Raw genomic sequence first — 2,791 nt, 5'->3', positions numbered from 1 at the left:
GAGAAGATGAGAGAAAACCCAAATCACTAAAATTCGGATGAACAAGGAAATATCACAGTAGACACGACTGAAATACAAAACATAATTAGAAGCTATTTTGAAAATCTATACTCCAACAAAATAGAAAATTTCGAAGACATCAACAGGTTTCCAGAGACATATGAATTGCCTAAACTGAACGAAGAGGATATACACAATTTAAATAGATCAATTTCAAGTAATGAAATAGATGAAGTCATCAAAAGCCTACCAACAAAGAAAAGTCCAGGAACAGATGGGTTCTCAGCCGAGTTCTACAAAACCTTTAAAGAAGAGCTCATTAAAATACTTCTCAAAGTATTCCATAAAATAGAAGAGGAGGGAACCCTCCCAAACTCATTCTATGAAGCCAATATTACCCTGATACCTAAACCAGACAGAGACACATCGAGGAAAGAAAATTTCAGACCAATATCCTTAATGAACAACGACGCAAAAATTCTCAACAAAATTTTAGCAAATCGCATACAAAAACATATTAAAAGATAGTGCACCATGATCAAGTGGGTTTCATCCCAGGAATGCAAGGTTGGTTCAACATCAGAAAATCAATAAATGTCATTCACCATATCAATAGACTTAAAGTCAAGAATCACATGATTATTTCAATAGATGCAGAAAAAGCATTTGATAAAATACAGCAGCCCTTCATGCTCATAACCTAGAACAAATAGGGATAGTGGGAACATTCCTTAACATTGTAAAGGCCATCTATGCTAAGCCCATGGCTAATATCATTCTAAATGGTGAAAAACTGAAAGCATTCCCCCTAAAACCTGGAACAAGGCAGGGATGCCCTCTTTCACCACTTCTTTTCAATATCATCCTTGAAACTCTGGTCAGAGCAACTAGACAGACCAAAGAAATTAAAGGGATATGAATAGGAAAAGAAGAACTCAAACTATCCCTACTTGCTGATGATATGATTATATATTTAGAGGAACCAGGAAATTCCACCAGAAAAATTTTAGATCTCATAAGTGAATTCAGTAAAGTAGTGGGATATAAGATCAATGCATATAAATCTAAGGCATTTTTATACATAAGTGATGAATCTTCAGAAAGAGAAATTAGGAAAACTACCCCACTCACAATAGCACCGAAAAAAATAAAATACTTGGGAATCAATCTCACAAAAGAGGTGAAAGACCTCTACAATGAGAACTACAGAACACTAAAGAAAGAAATTAAAGAAAACCTTAGAAGGTGGAAAGATCTCCCATGTTCTTGGATAGGCAGAATTAAAATTGTCAAAGTGGCCATACTACCAAAAGTGCTATACAGATTCAATGCAATTCCAATTAAAATCCCAATGATGTACCTTACAGAAATAGAGCAAGCAATTATGAAATTCATTTGGAAGAATCAAAAACCCAGAATAGCTAAAGCAATCCTTGGCAGAAAGAGTGAAGCAGGGGGTATCGCAATACCAGATCTTCAACTCTATTGCAAAGCAATAGTAACAAAAACGGCATGGTATTGGTACCAAAATAGAAAGGTGGATCAATGGTACAGAATAGAGGACTCGGACACAAACCCAAATAAATACAATTTTCTCATACTAGACAAAGGGGCCAAAAATATGCAATGGAGAAAAGATAGTCTGTTCAACAAATGGTGCTGGGAAAACTGGAAATCCATATGCAACAGAATGAAACTAAACCCATATCTCTCACCATGCATGAAACTAAACTCAAAATGGATTAAGGACCTCGGAATCAGACCAGAGACCTTGCGTCTTATAGAAGAAAAAGTAGGTCCAGAGCTTCAACATGTCGGGTTAGGACCAGACTTCCTCAACAGGACTCCCATAGCACAAGAAATAAAAGCGAGAATCAATTACTGGGATAGATTCAAACTAAAAAGCTTTCTCTCAGTAAAGGAAACTATCAGCAATGCAAAGAAAGAGCCTACAGAGTGGGAGAAAATCTTTGCCAATCGTACTTCAGATAGAGCACTAATCTCCAGAATCTATAAAGAACTCAAAAAACTCTACAACAAGAATGCAAATAATCCAATCGACAAATGGGCTAAGGATATGAATAGACACTTCACAGAAGATGATGTACAAGCAATTAACAAACATATGGAAAAATGTTCAACATCTCTAGTAAGAAGAGAAATGCAAATCAAAACCACCCTAAAATTCCATCTCACCCCAATTAGAATGGCGATTATCAAGAATACAAGCAACGACAGGTGTTGTCGAGGATGTGAGGAGAAAGTTACACTCATACATTGCTGGTGGGGCTGCAAATTAGTGCAGCCACTCTGGAAAGCAGTGTGGAGACTCCTTAGAAAATTTGGAATGGAACCACCATTTGACCCAGCTATCCCACTCCTTGGCCTATACCCAAAGGATTTAAAATCAGCATATTACAGAGATACAGTCACGTCAATGTTCATAGCTGCTCAGTTCACAATAGACAGTTGTGGAACCAACCTAGGTGTCCTTCAATTGATGAATTGATAAAGAAACGGTGGTACATATATACAATGGAATATTACTCAGCCATAAAGAATGATAAAATTATGTCATTTGCAGTCAAATGGAAGAAATTGGAGACTATCATGCTAAGTGAGAGAAGCCATTCTCAAAAAACCAAAGGACAATGATATCACTAATAAGTGAATGATGACACATAATGGGGGGTGGGAGGGATTAGTGTTAGGGTTAGAGTTACGTTTAGGGAGGGGGGCAAGAATGGAGGAAGGAAGGACTGTATAGAGGGAAAAGTGGGGTGGGAGGGGT

Source organism: Sciurus carolinensis, unplaced genomic scaffold (assembly GCF_902686445.1).
Source record: "Sciurus carolinensis unplaced genomic scaffold, mSciCar1.2, whole genome shotgun sequence".
Classification (NCBI taxonomy): Eukaryota; Metazoa; Chordata; class Mammalia; order Rodentia; family Sciuridae; genus Sciurus; species Sciurus carolinensis.
Note: the sequence above shows the minus strand (reverse complement) of the source record.